The sequence below is a fragment of the Notolabrus celidotus genome, chromosome 1, assembly GCF_009762535.1.
Source record: "Notolabrus celidotus isolate fNotCel1 chromosome 1, fNotCel1.pri, whole genome shotgun sequence".
Classification (NCBI taxonomy): Eukaryota; Metazoa; Chordata; class Actinopteri; order Labriformes; family Labridae; genus Notolabrus; species Notolabrus celidotus.
In genome coordinates this window covers 35,430,069-35,443,544 of record NC_048272.1, presented here as the reverse complement: position 1 = coordinate 35,443,544, position 13,476 = coordinate 35,430,069, and the positions used below count along the sequence as shown (strand labels likewise).

General features: G+C 41.5%; 2 long non-coding RNA genes across 3 annotated transcripts; both read left to right on the top strand.

The window, feature by feature from the left end:
* The first annotated feature begins 4,651 nt into the window (after window positions 1–4,651).
* LOC117818206 lies at window positions 4,652–7,535 on the top strand. The gene is made up of 3 exons (XR_004632329.1): window positions 4,652–4,787; window positions 5,948–6,035; window positions 6,510–7,535. It is a non-coding gene; the product is annotated as an uncharacterized LOC117818206 (long non-coding RNA).
* Window positions 7,536–10,355: 2,820 nt separating this feature from the next.
* Window positions 10,356–12,054, top strand: LOC117819328. 2 transcript variants are annotated; one of them, XR_004632536.1, is made up of 2 exons: window positions 10,356–10,427; window positions 11,768–12,054. It is a non-coding gene; the product is annotated as an uncharacterized LOC117819328 (long non-coding RNA). The 2 variants fall into 2 exon arrangements; XR_004632535.1 differs by having other exon boundaries at window positions 10,371–11,016.
* The last annotated feature ends 1,422 nt before the right edge of the window (window positions 12,055–13,476 follow it).

The following is a 13,476-nucleotide window of genomic DNA, read 5'->3' as shown; positions in this document are numbered from 1 at the left end:
GAGTTCAGAGCATCTTTAAAAGTCAACAAAAAAATCTTATATTCAATTCTAAAATCTATTGGAAGCCAATTGAGGGAAGCTGAAACAGGAGTGATGTGATCTCTCTTTTTGGTTCTTATGAGGAGTTCAATTACTATAAAGCATTGTTCTTAATGCAGCTTGTTACAGTGCTACCTCCTACTTGGGTGCAAGTAATTAAAACAGGGACAAAGCATTATATTAAGGTGATTATTAATCTACAGCTAATGTAAAAAACCGAGAGGCATTGGGTGAAAGGGACAACATTAATATGATGATATTGTATTATTGAGCAACTGTTCCCCCTGCTTTGGGGAAGGTTCTCACTAACAAGTTCTCATTTGTTCTAATGAACTCAATGTTTTTTGGAGAACGCACAGCTGACACCAAATAGCTAGTAAACCCTTTACTCCTTCTTATGCAGTGTTAACTCTGTCCTAAATTGGAAATTAGGCTTAAAATACACTGCGACTGAACTTACGCCCAGCTGCTGCAACCCAGAGCTGAATCTGGTTGTTTATTTTCTGAAACAATCTTGTAAGTCATTTGATTTTATTCTGACTTCTCTCTGTAAAATCTCCCTCTGTACTCTGATATCAACAGTTAATCTCCCCTCACACTTTTCCTTCCACTATAAACAAAGGTGTTGTGGCTGAAATACTGGCATCTTTTACCTGTCCCAGTTTACTGCTCCCTCAGGGCTGCCAGTCCTGAGATCACAGTGTGAATGATGACCAGAGAGACTGTTACCGTATGGTCTCAGTGCAGCAGCCCACCACCTCTGACCCTGACTCTGACTTTTACAACTTTCATCTGCTGGCTGGGAGTGTTTTAACCTTGTTCTTGTCTCAGAGCTGCAGCCTGCCCCCCTCTTTCCCTCCACCGCTCCTTCAGGCTGCACCTCCTTTACAGTGTGTTACATAACCTTGTTATTCCCATAACTCTCCATGTCCTTGTTTTTGTGCTCTGCTGGATGTTCACTGTAGGACTACAGTGTTTTGGTGATCAGCAGAACTTCTGTGGATCCACCCATACGTTCACTCACACAGTGTGTGTTCATTTATTTTCATCATCCTTCTAGGGACAACTTGTCCAAAATAAGATAAATGCTTCTAACTTTCCCAAAGTGAGGACAATTTATGAAACACTCTACAAACACTACTTCTCTGTGTGTCTCCTTGAGCTCCCCACAGGACAAAATCTCATAAAAACAAAGTCACGTTTATGACATGACCACCTGTATATCCCTGCTATAAATACATGAAACTAGAGACATGCTTACAGTGAGTACAAACGTCAGTGTTGACTATAAATCCTAAAATGCCAAGTGTCTGTGAAGAAGACAAATTACAACTCACTACTTAGTCTAACAACCTGCTATATTTCAGTTGTGTCGCTGTGATTGATTGTAAGTCTGTGCAGTTCAACAAATTCACACTGCTGTGAATTTCTTCAGATGTTGCTTTCAGAGTGGTACTTTCAGATGCTTTTATAATCAATCAATCAATCAATCAATCAATCAATCAATCAATCAATCAATCAATCTTTATAATTATACAGCCAGATCTCAGAAAATGTTATCTCAAGACTCGTTCCAAACAGAGCAGGTCTAGACCGTACTCCATGTTCTATTATGAACAAAGACCCAACATCAAGACTGGATTAGATCCAGTCCCATTTTACAGACAGGACTCAGTCTGATCTCATCTTAATCCACCATGAGCAGAGCAGTTTGCAGCATTTAGCAAGTTACAGTGGCAAGGACAAAACTTCCTTTAACAGGCAGAAACCTCCAGCAGGACCAGACTCATGTTAGACACACATCTGCTGAGACCGAGTTAGGGAGAGGGAGAGAAGGATAGAGGGAGGAAGAGAGAGAGAGTGTGACGGAGCGGCACCGTCACTGAATGGAGCGCAGTGTGCGCAGAGACACACTGGCACACAAGCCTACACACACACACACCAAACTTTCCCTCCCGTCAGTTTCCCTCTTCTCACCCACTCCAGCAGTCCGCTGTCCCTCTCCGTTACGTAGCATCGCCGGGGGTGCACACCTGAAGGCCTATTGTTTTATTACGCATACACTCAGCACTCAAACACCACAGCACACATTGCATCACCTACCGCCTGGGTGCGGGGAATCTGCGGAAACGGAGCGTCCCGTTTCCACGTATTAAGTAGGGTCTATGGGGTCTGTTTGTTGGTATATTTTACCCCCTGAAAAAGTAGTTAAGGGTAAGGTAAAGTACTGCCAAAGATTGTGATAAATATATTGTTGTTGGGGTTTGTATTATTGTTTGTTTTACGGTTGTATTAATTGTTAGAAAGTAATGTTTGTAGAAATCATTTGATAATTAGTGACGCCCAGTGGGAGGAGTCAACAATATATAAGAGGGCTGTGCCGAGTGCCCTCGGGGCAGTTTGTCTTTCGCCTGGTAAGAAAAGGAGGTGGCTTCTTGAGCAGTGTCTGTCCACTGACCCTGTTTTTGATTGTTTCTTTTGTAAATCGTCTTTTGAGTTTTTGTTCTTTGAAAATATATTGCACTGAGGCCGGCACCAATAAACAATCACTTCAATTTTCCGACTACGCCTATGAGTTTTTCGAAACGTGAGTTAATGAGAAGTGAACCTCGCTACAGAGAGATGATGGTGATGAGACATATAGTAGTAGATGTAGCAGCTGGAGTCTGGCACGTCCATAGCAGCAGACCGTTTACGACAGCGACTCAGAGGAACCTACGAGACAAGGGAGCTCAGGGACTCCAGAAAGGTCTATGGTTAGTAACTTTAATGGGACAGTGAGAGTCAATTTGGGACAATATGATACAGTTCTCTTCTGTGGTAGTCTTCAGCATTGAGGGAGAGGACACTTCTCTTACAGTAGCAAATTGTTATTCAGTCTGTATGGCTGTCCGAAATCACTCCCTATCCCCCATATAGTGCACTATATAGTGGATACGCCATTTTGTAGTGCTGTCCGAATACTGAGTGAGCATGGTTATACACTACAGTGGGGCAAAAAAGTATTTAGTCAGCCACTGATTTTGCAAGTTCTCCCACTTAGAAAAATGAGAGAGGTCTGTAATTTTCATCAGAGGTACACTTCAACTATGAGAGACAAAATGAGAAAAAAAATCCAGGAAATCACATTGTAGGATTTTTAAAGAATTTATTTGTAAATTATGGTGGAAAATAAGTATTTGGTCAATAACAAAAGTTCAACTCAATACTTTGTAACATAACCTTTGTTGGCAATGACAGAGGTCAAACGTTTCCTGTAAGTCTTCACCAGGTTTGCACACACTGTAGCTGGTATTTTGGCCCATTCCTCCATGCAGATCTCCTCTAGAGCAGTGATGTTCTGGGGCTGTCGCTGGGCAACACGGACTTTCAACTCCCTCCACAAGTTTTCTAAGGAGTTGAGGTCTGGAGACTGGCTAGGCCACTCCAGGACCTTGAAATGCTTTTTACGGAGCCACTCCTTCGTTGCCCGAGCGATGTGTTTTGGATCATTGTCATGCTGGAAGACCCAGCCACGTTCCATCTTCAATGCTCTCACTGATGGAAGGAGGTTTTGGCCTAAAATCTCATGATACATGGCCCCGTTCATTCTTCCCTTAACACGGATCAGTCGTCCTGTCCCCTTTGCAGAAAAACAGCCCCAAAGCATGAGGTTTCCACCCCCATGCTTCACAGTCGGTATGGTGTTCTTGGGATGCAACTCAGCATTCTTCTTCCTCCAAACATGACGAGTTGAGTTTTTACCAAAAAGTTCTATTTTGGTTTCATCTGACCACATGATATTCTCCCAATCCTCTTCTGGATCATCCATATGCTCTCTGGCAAACTTCAGACAGGCCTGGACATGTACTGGCTTAAGCAGGGTGACACGCCTGGCGCTGCAGGATTTGAGTCCCTCGCGGCGTAGTGTGTTACTGATGGTAGCCTTTGTTACTTTGGTCCCAGCTCTCTGCAGGTCATTCATCAGGTCCCTCCGTGTAGTTCTGGGATTTTTGCTCACCGTTCTCACGATCATTTTGACCCCACGGGATGAGATCTTGCGTGGGGTCCCAGATCGAGGGAGATTATCAATGGTCTTGTATGTCTTCCATTTTCTTACAATTGCTCCCACAGTTGATTTATTCACACAAACCTGCTTGCCTATTGTAGATTCACTCTTCCCAGCCTGGTGCAGGTTCACAATTTTCTTCCTGATGTCCTTGGACAGCTCTTTGGTCTTGGCCATGGTTGAGTTTGGAGTCTGACTGTTTGAGGCTGTGGACAGGTGTCTTTTATACAGATAACGAGTTCAAACAGGTGTCATTAATACAGGTAACGAGTGGAGGACAGAAGAGCTTCTTAAAGAAGTTACAGGTCTGTGAGAGCCAGAAATCTTGCTTGTTTGTGGGTGACCAAATACTTATTTTCCACCATAATTTACAAATAAATTCTTTAAAAATCCTACAATGTGATTTCCTGGATTTTTTTTCTCATTTTGTCTCTCATAGTTGAAGTGTACCTCTGATGAAAATTACAGACCTCTCTCATCTTTCTAAGTGGGAGAACTTGCAAAATCAGTGGCTGACTAACTACTTTTTTGCCCCACTGTATATAGTCCACTCAATGTATCCCACAATGCATTTGGAAAAGTAGTGTATGAGCGATGTTCACTACACAAGCAATATATCCCATCATGCATCGCGGTTCAAACAGAAGAAATGCTGACAGACAGGACCGCGAAGGCGCATGGCGGGAGCTGACTTACAAATGTAAGTACTGGATGATTGTTTCACTTTGGATGTCCGCTTTTCACGATTATTAGACACGTTATAACTTGTATATCACAGGTACTATAATTACGCCTCTACTGTAAAATCCTAGCTAGCTAACATTAGCCTTTAGCTATCTGTTAGCCACCATTGGTAGCATTGCTAACTAGCGTTATCAGTACATTGCATTGGCATTTCATGATAGTACCGGAGCAAAATGTATTGTCACTTTATATTATTGTGTTTAGAGTAGGGATGGGTACCTTTCACATTTGAACCGATACGGTACCGATACCCGGTACCTGGGAATCGGTACCGGTACTCAACAGTACCAATTTTCGGTAATTTTGTGTTTTTATGTGGTAATAAATATTAATTAAAAAAAAATAATCTCAAATTTGTTTAATTTAACATATTTATTCAATTTAACATGAAATGAACAGACACAGGATTATGTAGGTGATTAGATATATTAGCTGACACGTGCTTGTGGCGTCTAATTGCTCTTTCGGGAGTTTAGCAATGAACACACGTGAATGTCTGCGGACGGGAAAAAGTCAGTTCTCTGTCTCTTTATAATAACAGGACACACAACTTACTTGTTGGGCATTCACGCACACAGGAACGGTTATAAACGGAGTTAGGTAGTCGGAGCAAGAGGGTCAGTCTCAACCATAGACTGTAGAAAATAAACTTAATCCTCATGAAGTTCTGCATCGCAGTGAGTGCGCGCGCCCGTCAGCCGCAGGCTCCGTTTGGCGCGCTCCAGCGCAGATGCAGAGAGCAGAGAGCAGAGACGTCCACCCGGTCAGTCTCTGACTTTATTACAGGGCGAAAGTATGGAAAATCACCAACTCTTCCACTCCCTCACAGTCACAGGGATGCGTTCAGGTACCGAAACATGGTACCGTTTGATTTTACGTGAGTCGGTACTCGGTTGTACCGATGGAATTCGGTCGGTACCTATAAAAGTACTGAATTCGGTACCCATCCCTAGTTCAGGGACTGACGATGATGTGGCCCAGCTGATCAGGCTGAGGAGGGAGAAGGACCACCTCTTCAGAGCGAGGCTGAAAAGGTGGTCCTTCTGCTGCAGGATGGGAGTGAGACTTGTAGGCTATTGTCGAATACATTTGTATGTTTGTTTTTTCATTTTGAAGAAATATGCTGAAAGGAATGAAGCTGGCTGACCTAGTTAGTCCTGCAAGAGCGGCAAAGAAGTGGGAGCATCTCAAGAAAATGTACAAGGTTTGTATTCGTTGTATTTAGCTGTAGCCCTAGGTGATTCAATTTTAGATAAAAAATGGCACTTCATATTCTTTAGTATCTTCCTATGTAGTATTCGGCATCTGAAATTGACTTTAACATGTATAATTGTGCATAGCTAATAGTTGATATGTGATTGTGTGCAGGAGCTCAAAAAACCAGCCACAAGGAGTGGCAATGAATCAGGGGAGGACATTAATTAGAATTGATGTTTTGTAAATCAGTTTTATGAATCAGTTTTTACCTTCAACACAACAAAGTTGAAAGAAGTGATTTTAAAATAACTGATACAATATCTAGATGGCAAATTTTTTAATAAAGAAGGAAGAAGGATTTATCAACAACTGAGAATTACTAATAACTACATATTTACAACTATTAACACTTGTATGAATATTGAAGTATTTACATGAATTGAAGTCTTAACAATATTGCTCTATTTTTTCTTAATTGTAGTCATGATCACCCAGAGCTGGCAGATTTTCAACCAGGGCTGAAAGGACAGCAGCCATGCGTACAAGCAGCCGCTCCCCACACTGCGAGTCAGGCTGAAGCTGGCCATCACCATCATCCGGCCTCAGTGCCTCTTCAACTGGCTCCATTGCATCTCCATTCCTGAGGCAGAAATTGTGGAGGATGGCACAACAAGCCACCACCTCCACAGAGAACACAGGGCTCATTTCTAGGGCCTTGAAAAAGACGTAGCATCATCTAGCTTTCATGATTCCAAAGGCCCACTCGATAACTGAATGGGCCTTTGAATGGTGCCGGTTAAATCTGGCTTCCACTGCACCTCTCACAGGCTCCCTGTAGGGGGTTATTAGGGTGATTGGCTGTGACACACAGGGATATCCCCCATTACCCAAAATACAGTAGCCTTCAGGTGGGAACAGGCTCTGTACAAAGAGTGGGCTGTTCTTTAAAACCCTCGAGTCATGTACTGACCCAGGGTACCCAATATAACATCTCCACAGGGTAGAACAATTTTTTATTAAAATAACATTGAGCATCATCACTTGGAGGCTTGATTCTTTTGTGGCAGCCATCAATGCTGCCAACAACATGACTGAAAGCTGCAGATTCTGCCAGGTTTCCAAGCCTGCACCAATTCTTGCTAGGTCATCTTGGGGTGGCAAGCAGATGACCCTGTTCTTTAGCCCAATGACTGTCTCTGAAACCCTGTGCACAATGTCATGTATAGTTGAGCGGGGAATGCCAAAGGCTTGTGAAACCACCCGGTAAGACGTGGCACTTGCCAACCAAAACAAAAAAACAAGGATCTCCAGATCAAATCCCCAGCCGTGGTCTGATGGTGAGCGCAGGATGTCAACGAGGTGGAGTATGGTGGGTCTGGAGAGGCAGAAGTCAAGACGGAGGTCACTTTGGCCATCAAAGTACATGGCCAGAACTGGAACATGGCGGTTCACTCTGCAGTACTGAGATTGATGTCTAAACTGTCAATAAAGATATTGATTCTCATAATATGATGTTTTGAAATTTTATGTGCTCAAAAGATAATTAAAAATTACTCAGTAGAAGATTTATATAGCTACAATACTGTGGCAAGTTTTCCCAGGAGGGGGTGTAGTCTGACATTATGACATTACATACTGTAATTCCACATTATCTAATATATCTAATATAAACGCAAAGCACGTCTCAGTCCTCTCTGTCTTTCTCTTGCTATTCTGATTCTTCTACGACTAAAAATGATTTGAATAAGAGTCAAAAGAAAAGCAGAAATATTAATAGGAGGCATCTTTCGGCCGTCAAGTGATGAAGGTTTCACAGGAAAAACGTTTTGAAACGGAGTGACAGTAAAAGTCAGGCACGAGACACTCAAACAGGTTGTGGCGCGGATATACGGTTGGTATTTATTGAAAGTAATTGACTTATTGTTGTAACGTTTAACATTATATTAGAATGTTAAATCTGCCCCGTGATAAATACTGTCACCCCACAAGATGGAGCTGTTGTTCCAAAGTATAGTTCACAAGTTTAAGGTTTCCCATTTTCCTATTGAGTACCTGAATGTATCTCCGTTCTCCAAATGCAGCACGATGCTACAGCCTGTATGACTTTCTGCCGTTCATGAATAAATAGTCCATATAACTACAAGAAGTTGTTACGTGGTTCCTTCCTTTCATATAATTAACCAAGCTTATTATATTTGATTATTGTGGCAAAATATGCTAAGTACAATATTAGTTATCACTGAAATCCCTGCCGTTTTACAGTGTTTGAGAAAAATCACAACTGTAAATCCCCAGCCGTCCATGAACGGCGTCTTAAATTGTGCAACAGTGGGTGCATCTCAAAGCTCTAAACTGCAGTCTCCTCGCTCCTCGGTCGAACCGGAAGTACTTACTGACGCGCCATTTTAACTTGCGTCCCAAAGCTCTAAACGCTGCTGGAGGAGAGAGGAGCGAGGAGCGAGGAGACTGATCCGAGGAGGGATAATCGAGGAAACACGAGAGCAGACTTTCGGGAAGTCTTTTCTCTGTCTTTCCCCTTATCGAATATCACTCACTGATTGGACGCTGCAGCGGCTCGGACTTAACCGAAACTTGACATCAGCTGAGTTTAATAACAGAGAAAAGATGGACCTTAAAACAGTCTCTAAGGGTGCCCTGAAACAGATCATAAACATACGTTGGTTTCTAAACAGTCTGTGTGGGATGAGCTGAGATTGAAAAGTGTTTGATGTGAATTTTAAAAACAAAATACTGATTGCAAAATCATAAATTCAATATAACAGAGGATGGATTATGTTATATCTGATTGTTTTTGTCAGATTCACTGTCTAATGAAATGGAGTAATAGAGTCTAACATCATTGATAGAATATATATAAATGATCAGTTATTTCTCCTGTTAGTTTCCCCATTTGTTCTTGTTTTCTTCATGAAGGGAAGTCTGACAGTAAAGTTTGTCTGTTAGTAAAAACACTTGTTATATTTCCTGTCAGGTTAATAAAGTTTCATACGAGGCTGATCATTAATGAGCACAGGGTTTGAAAAGAGTTGCATGGTTTCTATTTTCCCTTAAAGTAATAAATAATTTAATAATGAGGCATTTTACCGGTGAATCGATCCGCGATGCTTTAGGACAGAATAAACAGAGCTGATTCTCTTCATGTGCAAGTGTGTGTTAAACATGTAAACACAGAGACAGAGCTCTGTTACTGTTTATATTTATCAGAGTTATTACAGTGAACATGTGTGCAGACACAAACAGCTGTTAAAGCCGTCATCACAAACCGACGTAGCTTAACGTGACGCCGGTCAGTGAGCGAGTAGTGTCCGAAATGTTGTTTTAATTTTGCTGAGTGAGTGCACTATATAGTCAACTACATCTAATTCACTATATAGTGAGTAGGGAGTAGGGAATGAGTGAGTGATTTCGGACACAGCCTTTGTTTTTTTTCATACATGGCCTAGCATGTCTGCAAATTCCCACCATGTGATCATTTAGCAGACCTGGAACACACAAGAATAACTTTTCCATTTTTCCATGTTGAAATAATGTGCTTTGAGGTGTATGACCTAGCAATGAAACCACGCCATATGTACAGAGACTACAGTCCACGATGCGGGCAGCCCAGGTTTGATTCCAACCTGCCGCACCTTGCCACATGTCATTCCCCACCCTCTCTCCCAGTTTCCTGCTCTCTCCACTGTCCTATCTAAAGACATAAAAAGGCATAAAGTCATAAAAAGATTGAGATGCTTGAAACCATAACCACGTTAATACCTCAAACCATAAATGCGAAAACTATAACATCCATCTACCGCAGTTTAAGTACAGAGGAAAATGAAACTCTTTATTGAATACAGATTTAGTTCTTCATAAGAAAAGAAAAGAAAAGTTCTTGTTTGTTTTTTATTGTTTTAAAATGATGAATTATGGGGCACAACTTGAATGTCTGCCACATGTTCCATGTTTCTCATTACAAAGGGAGACTTTTAGATATCCAGAATAGGCTTGTAATCAAAAACAGGATGTATATGCTTAAAGTTCTGTTTACTGTTTAGACTTTGTGAGATATGATTAAAGTGATATAATCAAATAAGATAGGATATGTAAGGAAATGTAGAGACCACGCTGGAAATCATTTGCAGCTACTTTTGAGTGATTTGTGATGATTTGATTTTGAGGGATTTAGAGTAAACAGCATGTTTCTGTGTCATTGTGAGTGAGTATCTGTTGAAAACTTTAAGAACATAGCTGAAATAAATCTCTGAAAGGAATCATGACTCTCTAAGGCAGGCAGATTTATTTGGTGTAAAGCTGTGTTCTCACTGTGACAGATCTGCCACTTAAAGCACTAAAGGAGGAATGTCAGTGCATCTCCATAAATCTGAGACGGACGAGTGTAAGCCTTTAATTTCACTCTTATTTCAGCAAACAGATTTAGTTCATGAAAAGAGCTGAACAGAGCTCACAGTGTTTCTTCTCTCCTCACATCTGATCTAAATCTCCATGTCATCACAGATTGAGTTGTTGCCTCCTGCACCTTTTTCCTTGACCCGTGTTGGTTTATTGAGAAACCAGCCTAGTGTTTCAGATTTGGTTTCTGCATGATTGATTAGCCTGATTCCTGAAGTGATGATTCTGGCCTCAGGGGCGGCGCCCTTCAAAGGACACAGGCTACAAAGGACGTGTCCTTCATAGCCTTTGTAGACCCCTAAGGCTTGAGGAAATGAGACGGTCTGGTCCACGAAGAATTTGTGTCTGAAGTTGTTCCTGCCCTTACCCTAGCATCACAGAGCTAACTGGCTAACTAGCAAACATTATAGACGTCACATCACTAAACCTATTATGTTGGAAATGTAAAGGCCCCCTCTCAATTTATTTAACATTTGCATCACGAGTGAGTCCATTGAGTTGAACCTAACACATTCATCACTAGGCCACTTGTGGGTCCTCTGTCTTGTTTGAAATTCGGAGCGGTGAATCTTGGGGTAAGTTTGGACACAAAGGATGCACCTATCAAAACGGCTATCGACCCTGGCCTGATGCACATTTTTCACAGTGATGGTACATTCTAAACCTGATATGGAAAGAGTGATGATTGTATTTTTTAATAGCTGCTCTGTGTAACTCTACCCATGCTGGTAGCAATGTGGTTTCAACAAAGGAGTATTTAAAGCTGTTGTTAACTCCACAGGGCCTCTTTGTCAGTCCACTGGGGACCTTTTATTAGTGAGTTTTCCAATGTTTATGTTGATGCTGAGAAAAAGTACAGCAGGGCTCCGAGCCATGTTTCTGGAGTGAGTTTTTCCTCAATATGCCCCCAAAAAACTACTGGTTTAATCCTGAGTACAGGGTTTTGAAAGACAAACCCTAACAAAAAAGCATAATGTGTAAAACCTGATTGAAGAATCCGTTTTTGTTAAAGAACCACTCATTTGTATTATTTGATCAAACTGAAATATTAGAGCTGTCTTCACTTTGAAATTTTGAAAGAAAGACCTTGGTTTGAACTTTTGTCAAACTCCACTTATGTCTGCCAAAGTGTTGAGCATGTGTTTTGGCAAAATGTAACCCTTAAGATGTGAAAGAAAACAATGTGTATATGGATGATGCCCTCCCTGGACAAAGATACCCCCTTATCTGTCACATCTTTGGGTTATTCTATTTGTCTCTCCTCATGTTTCTTGTCCTGTGAGTCATGTTTCATTTTTTGTAATTTATCCATGTCTCTTGTTTCAGATCCAGTGACTTCCTGCTCCCCTGTTTCCCGCTCTCCTGATTACCCCAATGTGTTGCACCTGTGTCTTGTTAATCCCACTCCTAGTGTGTAGCCCACTTAAACTCACTCTCCCCTTCCTTCTGTGCCAGTTCGTCTTGTACCTTGTGTCAGAGGTCCAGCATTTTTCTGTGTTTATTCATGTGTTTTTGACCAGTTTATGTCCCTTTTTGAACATGATTTTTGCCTCTTGTCTTGGATACCTCTGGCTTTTTGAACTTGTTTCTGATTAAACAGACTTTGAATTCTCGCCTGCCTCTAAAGTCCTGCTTTTGGGTCTAAATTTATTGTAGTTTCACATTATCCTGGCTTGAAGAAATGTAATTTTTCTACCTGAGCAGCTTTACAAGAAAATAGGATACTGTACCCCTTACACAGCTGCAGCCCTGACGGTATCAAACTGAGCGCTGTGGTTAAAGGACTAATACAAATGAGAACATGATTCAAAGTAATAAGCAAGCGCAGTTTTATACTTAATGCAGTAAATTGATTTAATCTAAATAATCTGACTTCAGACTCTGTTTATATATGATGTCAGGAAAGATAATCAATAACTGTCATCAGTATTTTATATATAAAATCATACAGGTAGACAAAGTATCCTGCCCGTCTCTTCTCCACTGCGGGCTTGACCGCAGTTCTCCCCCCTCCCCTCGCGATCAGCTCACAGAGCTCCGTGATCGAGCGAGCTGATTGGTCAGTGGGCGGAGTTTACTACAAACTGATCTCTGATCCTGAGCAGGTTAGGAGTTCAGCATGAGTAACCATGGTGATCAACCCTGGTAAGGAGTGAACCACCTTCGTAGTACTGAAAATCCAGATTAACCCTGAAGTTACCTCGATAACCGCAAATCCGGCTTTGTAGTATACCCCTCTGCTCTGTTGAGATTGATGCATTGTGCTCCGTCATCCAGCAATAATAGAAGTTGGCGTGCCGGATCAGAGACTCAGCTGGAACGCAACAGAGCGGATCCAGCGGATCAGCTCCAGTGTCGTGACAGATCAGACCGGACACGGATCTGGTGGAATTTGGCCGTTAGCCTGGTTTCTGACAGCTGCTAGCTACCTGTGCACAGGCAGCCTAGTGATGTATCAGCAAAACAAACATGGCGGCAGTAACAAGCCTTACTTCTGGAGAGACGAAGAAACTGTGTTTTGTCTTTCAGTAATGAAATAATGGGATGTAGCACATAGTTAAGCTGGGAGTAAGCATAGACATGTTGATTTATTCAGAGTTGATGACATGTTTAATATTTACTCTCTCTCTCCTCTAAAATGTGCATCAAATGAGACACATCAGGGTTCCCACTCTTTTCCAGAGATCATTTTCCAGGACATTTTCATTGATGATCAAGCTGGTATGACAGTCTAAATTTAGTTCCTAATTTAGTTCCTAAATAGTCTAATATGTTCCTCTCAGTGGAAGTCTACATTGAAAGACATGTAGTCTATGGCTATCAATGAAATCATCTCTTACATACTTAAAAATTATGGCAAATTGATAATAGAATAATGCAACCACAGATGTACAGCACTTCACTTTATTAGTGCAACCAAGCAACAATGATGGGCAACTCTCATCTCAGCTTTCTCTTTTCTCAAAAAATAAAATCAGCTAAGAAAAAAAAAAGAGCCAGCAAAGGAATCAGGAAGCTGCCTTACTAAAATAATT